At 42.6% G+C, this 21,045-nt stretch overlaps 1 pseudogene across 1 annotated transcript; it reads left to right on the forward strand.

Annotated features, from left to right (window-relative positions):
* The first annotated feature begins 14,357 nt into the window (after positions 1-14,357).
* LOC311598373 (zinc finger and BTB domain-containing protein 12-like) lies at positions 14,358-16,026 on the forward strand (annotated as a pseudogene). The gene is made up of 2 exons: positions 14,358-14,430; positions 14,547-16,026. The product of its transcript is annotated as a zinc finger and BTB domain-containing protein 12-like (transcript).
* Positions 16,027-21,045: the final 5,019 nt, after the last annotated feature.

The following is a 21,045-nucleotide window of genomic DNA, read 5'->3' on the forward strand; positions in this document are numbered from 1 at the left end:
ATAGCAGTGTGAACAAGACAGGAGAGAAGTATGAGCAGTGCAGCAGTGTGAGCAGGACAGGACAGCACCATTAGCAGGACAGGACAGCAGTGTGAGCAGGACAGCACTTTGAAGAGGACAGCAATATGTGCAGGAGAGCACTATGAACAGGACGGCAGTATGAGAAGGACAGGACAGCAGTGTGAGCAGGACAGCAGTGAGAATAGGTCAGCAGAGCAGTGTGTTGTTGTGTCCGGGCCCATGGGGAAAATCGAATCAGGGTCCACCTGAAAGAGGGAGTGGGAATTGAAAGTAGGATGCAAAGAAGTGAGAAATAACGAATCAAGTCAGGAAATTTCTGATCAAGATTCCCTTTACTCGTCCCCCTGGGCCTCTCATAGTGTCCCATGCTAGAGCAAACTGTGGCTCCTAAACTTTCCCCGCCTCTGTGTCTGTAGGCTGCTGGCACTGAAGTGGGTCACACAGTGGGGGAAAAAAAGATTCCCTTTAATGTGGATGAGTAAGACTTTATATAGTAAGGTCAATAGGATCTATTCTGATCCCTCTCCCGCTAGCTCCCAGGGCAAGAAGAACACAATAGCCTGAATAACTAACTCTCTATAAGAGCTTCCTATTACTGAGTAGCTCTCTGAAAGGGTTTCTTAAACCCTGCAGGTGTCTCTCAGTAGGGACTTCCCTACTTTTTTGAAAGATAAATATTCCAAGGATGGCCTGGAACACAAAGACCTCCTCCGGCAGAGCTCAGCAGCTAGGAGGTCACAGCGTGCAGCCTAAGCATAGGATTTCTGACATGGCAGAATTTAGCACATTTCCCCAGAGTGTGTGCAGGACTGGATATCAGTGTGAGCATGACAGGACAGCAGGCTGACTAAGGCAGCAGTGGGAGTAGAAAAAGACAGCAATGTGAGCAGGAAAAAATGTGAACAAGACATGACAACAGTGTTGCTTTCAGAAACATGCATTACAGTCTGTTTCTTCCTGAAAGAAACACATGTGTAGAAGTACTGTGCTTTAAAAAAGAAAACAAACAAACAAACAAAAAAAACGACTGTTTTTGCCATCGACCAGCTCAGTCCAGCAAAGGTCCCCGGAAATGGGAGTTCTTGGAGCATCGGTATACACGATATAAAGCAATGGCAAACAGGTAACTCAAGTTTGAGTTTCCATTTGAGTGTATTTTTCAAATAAGCAATCTAGGGTTATATACACTTTTTTCTTCTGAAATGGGGAGGGGGGTTGTTGTGGTTACAGTTTCCATGGTGTAGGTTCAAAAGAATCAGTGAGCAATCAAGTATACATGGTACAGGTACAGATAATGTTGTCATAATTTGAATTATAACTTTAAATGCACAATAAATGACATCATCATTCTTAAGTAAGTGGCTCAGTATCAGTACACAGATGCTTTCTTGGTAAAGGTCAATATTCTTTTGCTAAATTTTTGCCCAGCACCTGGTGGTGAGGTTAAAGGAATTAAGGTAGTTTTTTTTTTAATTTGTTTTTTGGTAATTGTCACCAAATGGCTAATTCTTAGTTATGTTTCTGTGATAAGTGAAGAAGACTAGTGGAGCTTGGCAATGAACTTTAAGCTTGAACGGTCCCTGGCTGCAGTGCCATGTCAGCAAGGTCTCATAGCAATGTGCGTACCTGGAAAAGTTCCTGAACTGGGAGTGAAAGACAGAGAATTGTCAGCACAATGAGAGAAGAGAAAACACTGCAATCAGATTTCTCTGGTCAGAAACATTAACCCCAATCCAGGAGACTCTCACCTTTTGGGGGTGGGGGGTCTTAGACTCAGACCTGTGTAGTACCTGTCCACAGACTCTACTGGAGGGGGGGTGACATGTTTTCACAAGTTTTCAAACCAAAGAAGCAACTTACTAACATGAGCGATGCATGTGTTCAATTTCATTAGAAATGTTTTTCCCCCTAAGGAGCGATGCTTTAACATCACAAACTTTGCCTATCAATGCAGTTGTACTGGTTCTGAGTAAGTGATTGTGCTTAGGGAAATCACCACCTCTTTCACGTTTCTGTGAGTAGGGAGCTTAGTTTTAGTGAGAGAAGCTCACACATGTGTTTGTTTAGTATTTTCAGTTTTCTATGGACATAGTGACTTTGCTTTCAGAAACATGCGTTTCAGTGTGTTTCTTCCTGAAACAAACACATGTGTAGAAGTACTGTATTTTCAAAAATGACTGTTTTAAAATGTTTTCTAAGCAAAGAAGCAACTTATTAAAGTGAACAACACATGTGTTCACTTTTGTTAGAAATGGGAATTTTGCCTAAGGAGTAATGCCATAGAATACACGTTTACCTATCAAAGCCAGATGTATATGCTTGGATTAAGTACCTGTGCTTAGTGAAATCAATGTCCCTATCCTTTTCTGTGAGTCTGAAGCTAAATTTTAGTGAGAGAAGCACACACATGTGTATGTTCAGTCTATTCAGTTTTCCATAGAAACAGTGACTTTACTTTCAGAAATATGTGTTGCAGTGTGTTTCTCTCTGAAAGAAACACATGTGTAGAAGTACTGTGCTTTCAGAAAAAAAAATATAACTTCTTTTCACATGTTTTCTAACCAATGAATCAACTTACTAAAATGAGTGATGCATTTGTTCACTTTGCTTAGAAATTTTTTTTTTTTTTTTTTTTGCCTAAGAAGTGATACCTTAAGGTACACAAAGTGTGCCTATCAACACAGTTGTACGAGTTCTGAGTAAGTGACAGTGCTTAGCAAAATCACCGACTCTCTCACTTTTCTGTAAGTAGGGAGGTTATTCTTTTGAGAGAAGCTCACACGTGTGCTTTTTTAGTGTATTCAATTTTCCGTAGAAAATTTAACTTTGCTCTCGAAACATGCATTACAGTGTGATTCTTCCTGAGACAAACACATTTGTAGAAGTACTGTGCTTTCAAAAATGTCTGTTTTCACACATTTTCTAACCAAAGAAGCAACTTACTAAAGTGAGTGATGCATGTGTTCACTACCACTAGAAAAGGGTTTTTTTTTTTTGCCTAAGGAATGATGTTTTAGAGTACCCAATGTTTGCCTATAAATGCAATTCCAATGATCCTGAGTAAGTGACTGTGCTTAGCGAAATCACCATCTCTCTCACTTTTCTGTGAGTAGGGAGCTGAGTTTTAGTTGGAGAAACTCACACATGTTTGTTTAGTGTATTTACTTTTCCATAGAAACAGTGGCTTTGCTTCCAGACAGATGCATTACAGTATGTTTCTTCTTTAGACAAATGCATGGGTAGAAGTACTGTGCTTTTAAAAAGTGACTGTTTTCACGCATATGGTAATCAAACACACAACTTACTGATGTGAACGATATTTGTATTCATTTTTGTTAGAGAAGGGGTTTTTGCCTAAGGAGTAATACCTTAAAATACACAACGTTTGCTTAAAACACAGTTCTACTGATTCTGAGTAAGTGACTGTTCTTAGCAAAATCACTGTCCATCTCACTTTTCTTTGAGTAGGGAATTTAGTTTTATTGAGAGAAGCTCACACATATTTAGAAGTACTGTGCTTTCAAAAATGACAGTTTTCATATGTCTTCTAACCAAAGATGCAACTTTATAAGGTGAGCAATGCATGTGTTCAATTTCATTAGTTTTTTTTGTTTTTGTTTTTGTTTGTTTGTTTTTTGTTTTTTGTTTTTTGTTTTTTTGGCCTGAGGAGTGATACCTTGAATTCCACAACTTTTGCCTAACAACACATTTGTACAGGTTCTGAGTATGTGTCTGTGCTTAGTGAAATCACAATCTCTCTCATTATTCTTTGAGTAGAAAGCTTAGGTTTAGTGAGAGAAGCTCAAATGTGTTTGTTTATTGTATTCAGTTTTTCACAGAAACAGCAACTTTTCTTCCAGAAATATGTGTTACAGTGTGTTTCTGCTGAAACAAACACATATGTAGAAGTACTGTGCTTTCAAAAATGACTGTTTCACACATGTTATAACCAAGGAAGCAACTTACTAACTTGAGCGCTGCATGTATTTATGTTCAATATCTTTAGAAAAGAGTTTTTTGCTTACTGAGTTATGCCTTTTGTGTATCAGTGCACTTGTATGGGTTTTGAGTAAGTGACAGTGCTTAGTGAAATCACCGTCTCTCTCACATTTCTGTGACTATGGTACTTAGTTTTATTGAGAGAAGATCACATATGTGATTTTTTTAGTGAATTCAGTTTTCCATATAATCAGTGACTTTGCTTTCAGAAACATTTGTTAAAGTGTGTTACATCTTGAAAGAAACACATGTGTAGAAGTACTGTGCTTTCAAAATTGACTGTTTTAACATGTTTTCTAACCAAAGAAGCAACTTACTAACATGAGCAATGTATGAATTCAATTTCTTTAGAAACAGGTTTTTTCTAAGGTGTGATGCCTTGGAGTATCCCGCTTTTGCCTATCAACTCAGTTGTACAGGCTCTGAGTAAGTGACCATGTTAAGAGAAATCACCGACTCTTTCACTTTTCTGTGACTAGGGAGCTTAGTTTTAGTAAGAGAATCTAACACATGTGTTTTTTTAGTGTATTCACTTTTCCATAGAAACAGTAGCTTTGCTTTCAGATTCATGCACTGCAGTGTGTTTCTTCCTGAAAAAACACATATGTAGAAGTACTGTGCTTTCAAAAATTACTTTTTTCACCATTTTCTAACTTTGCTTTCAGAGACATGAATTACAGTGTGCTTCTTCCTGAAACAAACCCATGTGTAGAAATACTGTGATTTCAAAAATGAGTATTTTTCACATGTTTTCTGACCAAAGAAGCAACTTACTTCTTGAGTGATGAGTGTGTTTGTGTTTAATTTCATTAGAAATGGGTTATTTTCCTTAAGCAGTGATGCCTTAGGATGCATAACTTCTGCCTATCAACAATTTGTACAGGTTCGGAGTAAGTGACAGTGCTTTGTGAAATCACTGTCTCTCTAACTTTTCTGTGACTAGGGAGCTTAGCTTTAGTGAGAGAAACTTACACATGTGTTTGCTTTGTGTAGCTCCTCACATGTGGGTAAGATTTTCTATCCAACTCCACTTCTCATGCTGAGATTATGTGTAGAATTTTGAGCTTTTATAAGTGATGAACTTCACTGACTCTAAGTGATCTCAATAATAAACAAACTAGTACTATCAAGCAATATCTATATTCTAGATCCAGTATTTATGGTGGGTATGTATTTGTTAGGGTTGCTTTCAACCTGTTTTTCTGGTTTAAATATCTCTGTCTTTGTCTCTCTGTCTCTCTGTCTTTCTCTGTGTCTCTCTCTGTGTCTCTCATTGTCTCTGTCTCTCTGTCTCTGTCTCTGTCTCTCTCTCTCTCTCTCTCTCTCTCTCTCTCTCTCTCTCTCTCACACACACACATTCCTCTTGGGTCAGGGGTTTGTCAGATTACATAATGTAATATTCATGTTCTGTATTAGCTTAGGTTGTAAAAGTTGATTACATGGGAAGTTCAGGACAAATAAGGTTGGTTGTTACAATGATCTTTGCAAGACAGATTAAACAGGTTGACCATACAGTAGACTATTGGTCCTAAATCTTAAGTGATCCAAATGTATATTTTGAACTTGCATGTGAAGTCCAGCAAAAGTTCTATTCTATTAGCGTATAGGAGATATTTTTATAATGTATCCTCACAAGGAAGAAAGTAAGTGTGGAGGCATCAACTACAATTCAGAATCTCGACCTTTTCTCCAGCTCTAGCTGCACTCTTTCTTGTGTAATGATATAATGAGAACTGTGGTTCTCAAGAAGGCTCACACTGGTGCTCTGCAAGTGCAGATCTGCATTGACAGGTGCTTAGCTTTTCCCCATATAGGATATGCTCTCTGTTATCAGTGATAAAGGCCACCACCCAAAATGGATATTCTGAATGTCAGCCAATGCAACGTCATGCCAGGCCCTAAAAGAGGAGACTGACTTGGGAGAAGAACTAAACATGTGCAGTGTTGTGGCATATGCCTTAAGGATAGGAAAGTTGTAGTATCATGAGTCATTTCCTTTACTATGAATTCTTAGATGCTTGTTGGGAGTCTGATAAAATACCATCAACAAGGCAACTTTAAAGACAGTTTATTATGGTTCAAAGTTCCATGGGATAATAGTCCCTCAGAGCAAGGGCAAATGGATGAGAAGACCATTAAGATGCTGGGGGAATTGGATCTTCAACTGTGGACACAAAGCAGAGCAAGGCACTGCAAGTCAAGCATGTCTATGACATCTCCAAGCATGCCTTCAATGCCATCCTTCTTTCAACGAAGGCTGAACCACCTCAGCTGGACACCAAGTATATAGAGATGAAACACATCTGAACATCTGAAGGATTGATCACAAACCATCAATTTATATACTATTTTGAGCTTAAATGCTGTATATATTAGGTCTTATTTGTTGCAATGTCACCCTACCCTCTTAATATCATCCTTGAAAAGTCCAGGCATAATAATATCAAAATTATTAATAAAATACTCTTTAAAACACAAATGTGTCCTGCAGAACACTTTCCAAACCAAGAATCCTGTACTTGAGTTAAATACTGTCTTTCTCATGCAGGCATAATTCAAAACTTTTAGAAAATAATCATAGAAAAAAAATAAAATAAAATAGCAAGTAAAAAAAGAAAATAATTATAAAAAGTTGACATGACAAACAATTTAGTTTATAATCACTCAAAATCTACTAGTGAGGATGCTAAGATTTCAGTTTACTTCATGATCATTCCTATGACCACCTTCCAACTGCTTTACTTTTATTTATTTATTTATTTATTTATTTTGTTTTTTCAAGACAGGGTTTCTCTGTGTAGCCTTGGCTTTCCTCGACTCGCTTTGTAGACCAGGCTGGCCTCAAACTCACAGTGATCCACCTGCCTCTGCCTCCCGAGTGCTGGGACTAAAGGCGTGTGCAGCCACCTGGCTCGCTTTACTTTTAAAATTGACATACCTGGGCCTCCTGGGTCCCCCACCCCATTACTATCTTTGGAGTCCTTTGTTGGCATTTGTCACACTGAACACATAGAACATAATCATGTTACATAGAAAGTAGATTTTGGTCTCTAAAGCACTTCTTATATGTCTAATTTCTGTCCTGTGCCAAGTAGCTAAACTGCATTTGGGAGTCTCAGTAAGCAAAAAAAAAAAAATTTGAAAAAGCTGTTTTTAAAATATAAAGTAAAAAGCACAGATTTCCTGTGTAGTTATAGAAGGGAAAATAGAGCAGAGGAAGAATTAATCCATATTGATGGATGGTAATTGCTCCAAAGTATGTGACAATATGGTGATGATTACAAAGAGGTCTCCGAAATTAAGAACCTCTGTGACACACTGGCCACATTACATACAGCAAAAGTTCAGGAACGGCCATGTGACCCTATGTTATGTTTTAAAAGAACTTAGGTGCTGCTCTCTGTGAGGAGTCATTCAGTGATTACATAGCAAAGGCTCAGCTGCCCATCATCATATTTCTGGACAAGGACTTTGTAAGACCATGTTGAATACTAAAGAATGAGCCTGACCCACAACTGCATTTGCTCTCAACAGCAACTGTGCTTGCCATGGAGCAGTTTACTAAATATCTCACAAGCAAGTTCCCTTGGTGTACTTTTCATGGGTCAAGTTTGCAGCTGATTTTCTGCCTTGATGAACTATTGAGCCCGTGACACACAAATCCACATTGGAGACCTTTGCTCTGGTAGGATTTAATCTCAGTTATGGGTGAAAGTTACAGCAGAAGCAGTAGCTATATTGGTTTCTGTCTCCAAACACTGAAAGACTCCATGGGAAAAAAATAGAACAACCCCGGATTTCAAGAATGATATTGTATCCTCAGAGTATGATAAGCAGAAAAGAGGAATGCAATTATCCATTTTTCCATTAAAAACCATGGTTAGTATCAAAATTATTAGGAAGAGTGAACATTACTGAATTATAATTATGATAATTAACTAGAAACAATTTTTACATTAATTAGTATTAATCAGTTTGAGGAACTTTGCAGAGATCAGTAGAAACAGGATAAATGTTTGGAAGCTTTAAATAAAAGGGCCAATTTCTTCAGGCAGTAAACTAAGCTTTAGATTAACAACTTTGTCTCATTTTCTTTTTCTGTGTGGCCCTGGATGGCTTCTAACCTGAGTTGTTCCTACAGCTGCCTTCCATGTTTACTTTTGGGTATACAGATACATGTCTACCTTTCACAAATTGCACTAGGTGCAGTTTGGTGAATTTAAGATTTGATCATCAACTTTACATTCCCTAGCTACCATTTAAGAAGCCAGCATTTTTTATACCTGATATTCACTGGTCTAATTTTTACATAGGCCTATTTTTTGTTGTATGATGTGTGTTGAGCTGGGAAACATGTTTACTTGCTGGTATTTGGCTCTAATTTAACAGTCTATGTCTTAAACATTTAAGGAGCTGAATTTTACACAAAGGAGAGAAGCATGGCATTCCTGTGAGCATTTCCTCATGAAGAACACAGACAGAGCAGTAGAGTCCAGTCCTCACTCAACGTATGCTCAAGGGAGCATGGGTCCATGCATTTAAATCACTTGAGTTAGCACCATTCTTGCTAAGAATTAAATTTATAACTAAAAAGATAAGAATTAATTTCTGTACTCCTTTTTAAAATAAAATAAAGTCAGAGGACATGGCGTCGGGCTCAGTTTGTCCTGTTTTGCTCCAATATCTTCTAGAGTATGTTTATCCCGGAAAGAAATTCATCTTCGTTCCTGACACTCTCTAGAGTCTGCTCTTAGCTTCCTAGTCCTAGTGTAGTAAATCCAAACTTCCCTTCTCTCTGTGCCAGTCAGTAGAGTTCAGGCAGACACATGGGGAAGAGATGTGAAGGATTAGGGCCTAAGGTGAATTATTCACTTGAATATTTCTCTGATTCTGCAATCTATATTTTCTGTGCATATAATACTTTTCAATTGAAATTTGCGTAAGTACTTCCTTTGTAACATCCAAGGAGGCGTACTCTCATCAAACCTCTATGAGAAATGTTTATCATTCACTGTCTAGAATGGAGATGAGATGCAGGACATGAAATCTGAGATCTTTATTCCTTTTATCTTCAGATTCCTGACATTTCTTTACTTCACGTTCTCTAATTGCTTGTGAAAATCTTTAGATCTATGTCAATAAAATTTGAGATGAGTCTAGTGTCTGAGACGATGTTGGATATCTGTACTAAAATAACATATTTTTCATTCAATATGAATGAATATGAAACAACTTTTAGACTCAAGACCATTAAATGCCGCAGTGGTCTGAAGAAGGGACAACTGCAGCAGGTGTCTGAGCCCCATCTGGGTCAGCCTGCTTAACTAGCTGCCCCATAGTTCTGTTTGCTCATTACAGACATGGAACCCTGTAAATATACGTTAACTTTTCCTTCATTTATTGTTATAATATTCTTTTGACAACACTTTTTATGATGCTGGGAGGATTTGTTAGAACTTGGTTTAAATCCTGACTGTACAGAAACAAGTTAATTCCTTTAAAAAAAAGACTCAAAACACCAAACCTGAACTAAGCAAAATATCTGAGTTGATGCTTCAAGCTTTTTGTAACTAATTAAAGAAATTCTATCTGCAAAATATCTCCTGACACTCAGGTTGGTTTCTCTCTTTCTATTTTATACTATTTATACAATTTATAATTTATTGTATAGTTATACTATATATATTTATATATATACTAAAATTTACACTATTTATATTATTTATATAAAATACTATTTTATAGTATTTGAATTCTATTCAATATATTGTATAGATTAAAGGTATTTGCTAATGTTGTAATGTGCATATTCTTTATTGTAATGATAAATATTCATAATTTGATGCCTAGATATTCATGTTTTGCTCATGACTCTCAGTTCTTTGCACATTGCAATATTCAAGAAAAATATTATAACACTAAAATGTCTGTTTAAAGAAGCTCATTTTGTTTCTACATTGTTGTCTAAATTCACTTTGGTCTTCTCCTTAAACAATGGACATAATCGATGACTTCTCCCTAAGACAGGGCTGTTTATGTAATATCATATCCCAGAGGAAAGGAGTCAGCCTTTTCTAAGCATATTTTATAAAAGCTTCAGCTATGTAACTCATTGTCATCTAAAATTGAGATTTTAATCAAAATTCTTAAAGTACCTATCAAGTAGCTTTCATACATAATCTGTAAGAGTTAGAATAGAATAATTTTTAAGTGTCTGTAACTGATCTGATAGCACTAATAAATTCTATTCTTTTATATTTGTGCATTTGAGTATTAAACAACATGAACAAATTCAAATCACAGAAAAGTCTCTGCAGCTTCATGTTTGTCTTTATAGGTTCCTACTGATCAAAAACAACATGTGGATTACAAACTTTATTCTGCCTTAGAGTTACAATCCAGCATGAAGAGAAGTTAAGGCAGGGACACAAAGACATATGAAAACCTCTGCTCTCTCTCTCTCTCTCTCACACACACACACACACACTCACACATGAAAGGAAGACATAAGACATGTGGAACACCATAAAAAATACAATGGCATAGATGAGGGAGACACATACAAAGTCAATAACATGGATAGTATCTTCAACACAATTGTTGAAAACACTCCCCCACTAAGGAAAGGCACAGTTATACAAAAACAAAATGCACACAGCACACCAAATAGACAAGACCAGAAAAGAAAACCCTCAGGGCATATTAAAACACCAAGAATACACAACAAAGAAAGTTAATGAAAGGTGTAAGAAAAAATGCAAGTCACAGATGAAGGAAAATCTATAAGACTAACAGCTTATTTTTTTCAGTGAAAACTGAAATCCTGCATGCACAGCCTGCAGCAATGCACACAAATCTGAAAGACTATAACAACAAACCTAAAATAATGCACCCAGCAAAACTATGGTGATCCAAGGAGAATAAAAAACATTCTATGACATAAACAGCCTAAACAAATTATAATCAACAAACTAAACTCTATAAAGAAAATAAAGGAAACATTTCACCCTGAAAAGAGTATTGAGCATTGCAGAGAAAGACTTTAGAAATACCAAGTCTTAATTATTAAAACAAAATACAGGGAGAAGAAAAACAACAAAAGTCAACAGGATTACTTACTACTAACACACATTTCAATAATTTTAAATATCAATGGCCTCAATTCTAAAATCAAAGGACATAGACAGAATGAGAGGCCTAAGAAGAAAAGAGCCAGGGAAGGAGGGTGGTGGCACTTGTGTATAAATCTCAGTGATCAGGTAGGACCACCACAAGTTGCAGTCAGCCTACAGCATTGCCTCAAAAGAAAGAGAGAAACCAGCCTGGGTGTCAGGAGATGAGAGGGGGTGAGAGATGGCTGGAGGTAGCTGAGCAGAGAAAGGCCACTGTTAACCTGGCCATGTAGGAAGCAAACAAGGAGCCAAATTCCTGTGCCTCACAATTCCTGCATCACCTTCTGGGCTGCCTAAAGCTTTCCTGATTCCTTGAGGCAGAATTGGTTTCCTTGACAGCCACTATGAGGTCAGTTGAATGTGAACAAAGATGACTTTCTGAGGAAGACATTTCAGAGAAAACTGGGCAGGTGCTTGGAGTATGAAGAAGCAGATGAACAACGAAAGGCTCACTGGTCCTTTAAACTTTACTCCATGAATGTCCCTTAGAATCCAGACTCAGCTCCTCTTGAGAACCACAAAGAAACCAATTCTGGTACCTGGAGAAGGGATGGAATTGTGGGACCTGGACATGGGCTGGCTTCTCTTAGCAGAAGCCTCCACCCTCGCCCCCACCCCCACCCTTTGCTTAACCAGCTTAAAGTCAATTTCCCTGCGGGGGGCTCATTTCCCTAAGATCCAAACAAAAGCTCTCCTTATCAGATTAGGGCCAGTTTACCTTTCATCCCCTTACCCAACTGTGTGGGAGACCTGCAGCATAACAGCTACAGCAGATAAAAACTTTGAGTCCCCCTGAAGACTCGCTTCCCCTATACTCCTTACCCAATTACATAATGCCAAGGCAGGGAAAGTCCCACTTGCGGTTTTTGCCTGTATTCTAAGGAGTCAAGGCCGCCCACCTTCCTCAGCCTCTGGGGAACAGACTGTCCTTGCACCAGAGCATGATAAATAAAAGACCCTGTGAACATTGCATCTGACTGGTTGCTGGTAGTCTGTGGAGATTTCGTGACTTGGGGTTTTCAGAATATTGTAAAGTAAATGACATGCATGTTAATTTTTTCTCATGAATGCATCTCCCCCAGAAGGGGAAATAAAATTCACCCTGGAAGAGGATGGAGAGAGAGAGAAGCAGGTGGAAGAGAGGATGGGAAGAGAGACCATGGTGGGCACCAGGCAGGGGTGGGGAACCAGGGGTGGGAGGTGAGAGGATTGGAAAGAAGGAAAACCAAGGGGAGGCGAGGACGTCACAGGGACAAGATGGCGCTTGGTCTGAGCCACGTTTTCTAATGCTAATACAGTTAGCGCTATAATCTAGTCCCTGCTGTGATGGGCACAGTATCAAGTACTCCTGTCCTTGTTGTGTGAACTCTGCTCCACCTAATTTAAAGCTGGTTGTGATTTGGCAGAAGGAGAAGGGGTGGAGTTTTGAGGTTGAGAGGCCAGAAGTCAGAGAGGAAGAAGAAGGTGCAGGAGAGGAGGGGATGGACGATTCCAGAGAAGAGCTTGGAGGAGAGGATAAAATGATGGTAGGATAATAGAGTCATTATTATGTTCCCCTTTGTGCTTAATTTTGAATGGATCATAGTCTCAGTGTGTGGTTATTTGGCGGAAATAATGATTAATAAATAAAATAAGGGTTTGCTAAATGTACGACAATATTAATTTTTAATATTCATCAACGAATGGCGCCCAATGAATTTAATGTTGTCCACGCCTTTAATATTCAGATCTAAACATTAAAAATTCCGAACGGCTTCTCACACCTAAAGTTTCAATAGGATGTCCTCCCCTCTTACCCACTATTCTGGTAGGTACAGTTTTTCATGGGGACGTACACCTTGGACTAGTGTCTCAATATAAGTGAGTATATACCATTTAGCTCTTTTTGCTTCTGTGTGAACTCACTCATTATGACAATTTCTAGTTCAATCCATTTGTCCACAAATTTTGGAAATTCCTTGTTTTTAATAGCTGAGGTCCTGGAAAACTACAGGCGAGTCTGGGCCCTGGGGCCCTCCGCAAACTGTGGCAACAGCCAAGGAAAAAATAGGCAGTAAAAACCTTGAACCCCTACCCGGACTAGCCGATGGACATTCTCCACTGTTGAGTGGAGATCTAACTTTCACACAAACTCTGGTGCCCCATATTTGAACATGTCCCTTGGACGGAGATGCCTGGTGGCACTCAGAGGAAAGATAATAGGTCACCAAGGAGAGACTTGATACCGTATGAGCATATTCAGGGGGAGGAGGTCCCCCTCAGACACAGACTTAGGGGAGGGGAGGGGAGTAGGGGGGAAGTGGGAGGAAGGGAGGAATGGGAGGATACATGGGATGGGCTAACAACTGAGATGTAATATGTATAAATTAATAAAAATGTATTAAAAAAAATTCCGAACGGAAACTTCTAACACTCTCCGGGACCAAAATCAATATAGGAAAGGGTGGAGAGGGAGGTTCAACTACAGCCGAGGTCTAATCTAATCCTCTGGGGCTTGAAAGGACAGCTGTGGTCCAGAGCCCTTAGCTCTGAAAACCTTGCCACAAGCAAGTAAGGCAGGGCACTACCGGAGACCCAGGAGAAAACAGGCCAGAGGAACAGAGTTTAAAGCTAATTGACAGAGAATCTGGCATTTTGTTCTTGCCTGCCCAGGAAATTTTCAAAGGGGGAGTCAAACTCTAACTGCTAGGAAAACTCCTGCTGTGTTTCTTAGCAATTTACATTCTCAGAGCGCAGTAGTTCTGGACTTGTAAACAAGCCTCCCCCACTCTAACAAGGCTAAAAGGAACACTGGGAGGCTGGTTAAACAAAAGCTTACCTAAGGGAAAAAGCCAGATTGGGGGAATGTAGTTGGAATGTGGTAAAATAATTTTAAATTACAGGTGGGAGGCTAAACCGCGACTCTTCTCGTGAGCCTAAAAACTAGAAGCTTGGTCAGACATGGCACAGATCGGGCCATTTGGTTTTTTGTTTGTTTGTTTTTGTTTTGTTTTTTGCACAAACATTTACTGGGGGAGGGGGCGTCACTCCTTCTTGGCTGCTGCCTTCCTCCTGGCCACCTGCACGTTGCTAAACTCCTCCCGCTTCCTCTTGGCTGTGATGTGCGTGTCCACCCTCTTGATGAACGCGAGCCTGCGCTTGTCCCTGGACACCTTGAGTAGCTCCATGCGCAAAGCCGCACATCACGACCCACACGAACTTGGTGAGGCGCCCACAGCTGTGTCTTTCCTGCCTGAGTGTAGGGGGTGCTGCTGGCAGGGTGTGGGGGGAGGCACCGGGGGGGGGGGAATCTGCAGGCAGACCCCAGCCACAGCAGTCCACTCCCGCCACAATGGCCTCTGCCTGGGGTGGAAGTCCTGCACCACGAGGACTCTAAGTTGAGGAACATGAACTAGCTCCGAGCCAAGGAGCGGTTCTGCGAAGTAACCATCTTCGCCTCAAATTGCATGGACACAAAGTCACCCTGGCCGCCTGCTCGCCTTTCCTCTGGGACCAGTTCTTGCTGAATCCCAGCTCTGAGCTGCAGACCTCGCTGATACACAATGCGCATTGTGGCAGACCGGCTCCTCTCTTGCTGCGCAGGCGCCCTGGAGCAGTCAGGGACATCGTGAACTACTTTCCACCGCCTCTTACCTGCCAATGGAGCACTGGTGGAGAAATGCAGGAATGCCTTCATCCAGTTCGTTGAGCCCAAAATAGGCTTCAGAGAGGATGGGGTCAGGGAGGCCAGCCTGGTGAGCAGTGTCAGTGTCACCAAGTCCCTCCTCCCTCCCCAGGACCCCAAAGCCCCCACCTCTTCTACCCCCTCCACTCCAGCGGCTGGTGAAGCTGGAGTTTCCGCTGGATGAGGACCTAGAGCTGAAGCAGAGGATGAGGATGTTTCTGACATCTGCATCGTCAAGGTGGAGTCTAAAGTGGCACACTGCCTCAAATGCCTTGGAGGCCTAGCAGGGGGTCTGGGTTTCGGGGCCTCTGTGCACAGCCACCTGGGGGAGCTAACCCAGAGCAGTGTGCTCCTCAACACTGTAGCCCTGCCGCAAGGCGTGGTGAAGGCCTGCTACAGCATGTAAGAGGCTGCAAAGGCAAAGGCCTGTTGCTTATCCCAGGAGGCAGGGCCAGTGTGGAGGCCACCTCGGGACTTGTGGAAGCAGCAGCGGGTGGCTGCCTGGGGTGGAGGGGTGCAGGGGGCTCCTGGGGACCCCTGCAAGGGGCTTCTCAAGTGGGAACCCCTTAAAGAACATCATGTGCACCAAATGCCCGGAAGTGTATCAGGGTGTGGAGAAGCTGGTCTTCCACATGCGAACGCAAAGTTTCGTCTTTATGTGCCCGCGTTAAAGCAAACAGTTCAACCACAGCAGCAGCAACCTCAACCGCCACGTGAACGTCCAGCGCGGCCTCAAGTCGCACTCAGGTGGCATCTGTGGCAAGTGTTTCTCTCAGAAGTCCACGCTGCACGATCACCTCAACCTCCACTCAGAGTGCAGCCCTGTGGATGTTCCTACCGTGATGTGCACCTCGGCCACAAGCCAGGTGCCACCTCAAGGAGCAGCATGGCGAAACCACAGCTGAGAACGTGCTGGAGGCTGGCATGGGGGAGATCCTCATCCGCTGAAGGGCAGGAGGCTGTGCGAGGGAGGAGGGGAGTTCTGGGCCCAGGAGAAGTAGAGGGCTGGTTCTGGGTCAGGCGTACATTGTAAGCAGGAGGATTGAAGAGAAGACCTTGTCTCAAAGAGTAGAAGAAAAAGATGGAGCCTGAGACAGGGTTGACGAGGCTGAGGGAATATGGGGTCCCAAAGAAAGATTTCTTTTTGTAGAGGTGCACGAACAATGTGGAGGGAGGGAAAAATGCAAAGTCTGGAAGAACTTTGTAGACCAGTTGTTCCTGGCTAAAGCTGCCTCTGAGAAGGCGAGCTTCCGTGGAAACTGGGGGATTGGCAAGATGCAGCTTACTTGCTCCAGTTCAGTATCAATATTGCTTCCTGGCCCATTCACTGTGATAACATTTTGTCACACAGACTCCACTGGAGGGGTTGTGACACACACCCACACTCAACACAACCTTCCTCAATTGCTGTGTCTACTATCTGAGCCTATCAAATACATTTCTCATTGCTGAGACAAATACTTAACAAAACCAACTTATAGATAGATGGTTTTCTTATTCTGCCAACATGTGTGCCTGCCCACCACAAGCAGGTACCAGATCTCTTTACAGGTGGTTGTAAACTGCCATGTGGTTTCCGGGAATTGAACTTTGGAAGAGCAGATGGTGTTCTTAACCTCTGAGCCATCTCTCCAGCCTGAGATGTTCTTCTTAAAGTGTGGGAATGATGAGCTCATCTAGAGCCAAAGATTGGATTCCCTGGAGCTAGAGTTGCAAGTAGTTGTAATCTGTCTGATGTGTGTGCTAGGAACTGGACTTGGGTCCTCTGCAAGAGCTGCAAGCATTTTAACTAATGAACTGAATCTCCAGTCCAAGGAAGGGTTTATTTTGCCTCATGGTTTAAGGAGGGGCATTGTCCAAGTTGTGTGACAAACATTTTGAGGGATATGTGTCTACTTACCCCACATAGGGAGCCCACCAACAGATCAAAATATGGGTACCATCAAAGTCAAATGTGGTGAGCTAGTGAGTTTTATTAGAGTCATTTCTTACAGCAGTAGAAATGACACATAGACAGCAAAGTCCATGGGTTCACGGTGACAGCTCACAAGAGCTAGGAACTTGGAGCATATCACACAGCCTGCAGGCAACTCAGCTCAATGGGTTAGAGAGTGTCCTTTCCAAGTGACTCAGTTGGTCTATCCATGTTCCAGGCAGCTTGACTAGTGTCTGCTTCTACCAGGCAGCTGGTGTGGCCTCAGCGTACTTTGCCACTTGACTTGTTTCACAGAGGCTTCTTTTTTACTTCTCAGGCAGACAGGGGCCTAGAGAAATTGGTCAGTTTCAGGGACTTCCTTAAGCCATATTGAGTCCTTCACCTCCATGATTCCTTAGGGACGGAATGTTTCAATCTCAAAGGAAACTGTTACACAACAGTCTGTCTTGCTTAGGAGGGAGTCATGGCAGCAGGAGTGTAAATCACATTGCATCCACAGTCAGGAAGCAGAGAACAGACAGCTTCTAGAACTGTTCAGTCTAGCAATACAGATCACAGGGAGGGACCAGCCAAGTTCAGGGTGGGTCATCCCTCCTCAGTTAAACCTCTCAGGAGGGATACTCACAGACATGTCCAGAGAGGTGCATGTTTCCTGGGTGATTCTAAATGCAGTCAGGCTCAAAAAGATTAACCACCACACTGGTAAGGTGCGTTTGCTCACAAGTTCATCTGCCCCACTCCTGTGCCCACTGTGTACAAAATCTGGGTGCTGTAAGGCTGATCTAAACTCCAAATGCTTTCTCTTGCTTATTTGCATTTCTAGCCCACAATCTAGGTGGTCAGTAAATGAGTCCAAGACAGAAGACAAAGGAGGATGCAAGAGAAAGGAGAGGAAAGCAGCTGCAGCTTCTCTAATGTTTCAAGAGTATAAGATCTAGTAGATGTCACTCTCTGTATTCCATTTTTGCTTCTAGAAGTCCACTAACTATGCCCTACAAATAAATGCCAGTCCACCGTGACTGTGTAGGATCTCTTTAGTGACTGGCCATCACCGTCAGAGCTTGCCCTCCCTCACACCCTCTCCTGACAGCAGACTTGTGCTTGCTTCTCAGCCTGGCCCCTTTCTTCACTGCCCTCTGAGCCACACTGGCAGTTCACGGTCTCCATCAGGTAAGTGGATGCTACTACAGCAGAGTGCTCTTTCCTTTACCTGTACACCATCCCTGTGGGAGTAAGGAGCTGTCAAGCATGTTCCTGGGGGAGGTGAACTTAACAGAAAAGAGACATGTAATCCCTGCCTTCCCTGAGCTAGAGTCACCTTCCTGTGGGATGTGATATAGTAGAAAAATACAGGTATGGAACTCAGGAAACAGTGTTTGCCTAACATGCATAAGGCCCTAGAAGTGATACTCAATATCACAAAAAATACAGGCAAAAAGTATTCAGAAAACCAACAATGCATCAGATGTAATCACCTCTCCGTTCTACATCCATGACCCAAATAACTATTGCTCAGTGGTCAGAGTGCTTGTTGCACAGACATGAGGACCCAAGTTCAGATTCCAGCAGTGTGGCCCTGTGTGATGGTCACTGCAGCACTATGAGATTCCAGCAGTGTGGTTTTGTGTGCCGGTCACCCCAGCACTATGAGACTCCAGCAGTGTGGCCCTGTGTGCCGGTCACCCCAGCACTATGAGACTCCAGCAGTGTGGCCCTGTGTGCCGGTCACCCCAGCACTATGAGACTCCAGCAGTGTGGCCCTGTGTGCCGGTCACCCCAGCACTATGAGACTCCAGCAGTGTGGCCCAGTGTGCCGGTCACCCCAGCACTATGAGACTCCAGCAGTGTGGCCCTGTGTGCCGGTCACCCCAGCACTATGAGACTCCAGCAGTGTGGCCCTGTGTGCCGGTCACCCCAGCACTATGAGACTCCAGCAGTGTGGCCCTGTGTGCCGGTCACCCCAGCACTATGAGACTCCAGCAGTGTGGCCCTGTGTGCCGGTCACCCCAGCACTATGAGACTCCAGCAGTGTGGCCCTGTGTGCCGGTCACCCCAGCACTATGAGATTCCAGCAGTGTGGCCCTGTGTGCCGGTCACCCCAGCACTATGAGACTCCAGCAGTGTGGCCCTGTGTGCCGGTCACCCCAGCACTGAGATTCCAGCAGTGTGGCCCTGTGTGCATGTAACCTCAGCACTAGGGTGAGACAGAGAAACAAAAACTGATGAGGTTTCCTGGCTGGCAGCCAGCCAAACAGTAGTGAGGTGCGAGTTGAGAGACTAGGAGGACAAGGCCAAGAGTGATAGGGCAGGACCCTTAACATCTTCCTCTGGTCCTCCTCACGTGTGCAGATGGACACCTACTGGCAAGAGCAAGAGTCAGGGCTTTTGGGAAACAATCACTTCTACTAGAAACTGAAAAGTATCCGACTGTCTGAGAAAGGAAATATGAGTGTCTGATTGTTCTAGAGAGCAAGCCACACAATCAGTTGCAGATCAGAGCCTCTCACCCACATGCAGCCCCAGGGAAGTGTGTAGAGGCCCAGAAATGACCCAGAGACAGTTCATCACCAAAACCCAACCTAACATGAGTGACAGCTCACAACGCTGGAAACTGGAACACACTGTAAACAAGGTTGGAGAGTGTCCTCTCCAAAACAACTCGGTTGGTCTAAATCTTTTCTGGGCAGTTGTCTCAGCTTTCTTTGAGGCAGTTGGTCTGGTTTTAGAGTCTTTGCAGCTAGGCTAGTCTGAGAGAGCCTTTTTTGCAGCAGTTCCCCAGGTCTAAGGGGACTTTCAGATTTTCCTGCTTACTCTGACTGGGAGGTAAATCTGGTCAGTTTCATGGACCTCCTGAAGCTATTTTAAGTTGTTTACTTCCCTGCTTCAGGAGCTTCCCTGCCAGACCTCTGGGAAAACTGTTACTTAACAGAGGGCAGGGCTGGAGTGGGGTTGGCAATGCCCGGCAGGGTTTAGAGTGATGAAACAGAACAGAGAAATAATGTGATTATAATCTCAAAAATATTGTAAAGATATGAGCAATTACTCATCAGTAAGAAAGAACCAACCATTGAAACATACTACAGCTGATAAATTTCCAGAGAATTATGCTGAACAAAGAGCCACTTGTCTCAAACACACATATTTAAGTTCATTTGTTGCTTCTTAAAAGATTACCGTTTAGAAATGAGGAACAAGTTATTTATTGGCAGAGGCTAGGAGATGTGGAACCACCCCTCATTGACATAGCCATTTACTAGCACCTTTTTATTCCCCTGGCCCCCTTGGTATTCAGGGATGTGCTGGAGAAACAACCATCTCATCTCAACTAAAATGGAAAAAAATGCTGAGCGTTGTGGGAGAAAACAACAATGCCAGCCGTGTTGAGGAAGCTGAGGCAGGATGAGCAAAAGTTTGAGGCTAGCCTAGGTTATGTACAGTGAGACTCTATCAAGAACAGATTAGAAAGAAGGAAGTGAGGAGGAAAGGAGGAAGAAGAGAAGCAAAAGAAAATAAGTTACCACATCTTTCTTGTCGTGCCAAAGCAAAATGAAGAAGAGAGCCTGGGGTTACTCTCCAATGATCCCACTGCGTCATGGAGGAGAACTGGCCTCAGTAACAAAGCAGCAGCAGCAGCAGCAGGCCTTTTCCGTAGGTGGAAGTGCTGTCTGCTCTTAACTCTACCATGATCTTCATCCACCTTCCTTGGAGCCATTGAACTGTCCAGGGATTTCAAACAGGGCTCAGACTCTCCCCTCTCCTCGTCTATGGCTGTAACTCAAGACCCTCTGCCAATCAACACAAACTTCTCTATGATGCCACACTACTAAATTTCATGAGGGGGTCCTTCATGTAAACAGAGTGGCCACATCAGATGCTCTGCAATGAAATACTTCAGAAAACAGCTGGGAACTCCACCACATGTGGCCAGTGCAACTTATTTTCTCTCTTGCCTCCTTATCTATGACTTTGTTTATGTATTTGGTAGTACTGACACCAAAGCCATATAGCATGTATGCCAGGCAAGGCTCTGGCACCAGGCTGCATCCTTCCATTCTCTCCAGTAATGCAATTTATTTATCACGCTGAAGCTGGAACCCGGGAGTTCGTGTCTGTCAGGCAAGTGCTTTCCCTCTGAGCCACACCCTCACGCTCTCACTAGCATAATCTAGATAGTACTTTGCTAGTGAGGAGACGTTTAGCCAATCTCAACCTGAGAGGTTACGTCAGGCCTTTGATGACACCTGGACAAGAGT

Source organism: Acomys minous (genome assembly GCF_964271855.1).
Source record: "Acomys minous genome assembly, chromosome: 5".
NCBI lineage: Eukaryota > Metazoa > Chordata > Mammalia > Rodentia > Muridae > Acomys > Acomys minous.